Source organism: Schistocerca serialis, chromosome 4 (genome assembly GCF_023864345.2).
Source record: "Schistocerca serialis cubense isolate TAMUIC-IGC-003099 chromosome 4, iqSchSeri2.2, whole genome shotgun sequence".
Taxonomy (NCBI): Eukaryota; Metazoa; Arthropoda; class Insecta; order Orthoptera; family Acrididae; genus Schistocerca; species Schistocerca serialis.
Window position 1 is genome coordinate 22,711,197 of NC_064641.1, and position 778 is coordinate 22,711,974.

Here is a 778-nt window from a genome sequence, read left to right on the forward strand (position 1 = left end):
TCTCGGCCGATTTCAGTTGAAAAAAGCTGAATTTGTTGTATAACATAGTGAAATAATATTCCCGCTTCAGCTGCTGTAGCTTCATGATGTTCCGATCGGTGGATGCACTTACTAACCTTCAAAATGGCGTCTGCAACCTAGGTGCGTTCCAGGCACAGAGCTGTCATTGCGCTTATTTTGTCGGAAAACCAGAACATCGCAGATATTCTCGTCATCGATTTGTATTTCATTGACCGGCTGTGTAGGGCACGTGTAGGATTTCAACATACGTAAATAGCAAAATTCAGTTGTCGCCGTTTTCAGAAAATCGAGTTTGAATATTTTACGTGTGCTTACATACTTCCTATGGGCAACGGCCTTGCCGCAGTGGAGACACCGGTTCCCGTGAGATCACCGAAGTTAAGCGCTGTCGGGCGTGGCCGGTACTTGGATGGGTGACCATCCGGGCCGCCATGTGCTGTTGCTACTTTTCGGAGTGCACTCGGCCTCGTGATGCCAATTGAGGAGCTAATCGATCTGCTCACCGCCCGCTGCCGAGAGAGAGCCCTCTGCCCGTAATTCCGCGACTGTTGCAAGTTCTCTGCCGGGCCCGGCTAGCTAGGGTTTATGTTGACACTGGCTGGCTACAGTGGCAGCGCCGGCTGTTCCTGCACTCACAAGGGAACTTCCCCATCGCACCCCCCTCAGATTTAGTTATAAGTTGGCACAGTGGATAGGCCTCGAAAAACTGAACACAGATCAATCGAGAAAACAGGAAGAAGTTGTGTGGCACTATGAA

General features: G+C 50.1%; 1 pseudogene; it reads left to right on the forward strand.

Moving 5' to 3' along the window:
• The first annotated feature begins 348 nt into the window (after positions 1-348).
• Positions 349-466, forward strand: LOC126475899 (5S ribosomal RNA; annotated as a pseudogene).
• The last annotated feature ends 312 nt before the right edge of the window (positions 467-778 follow it).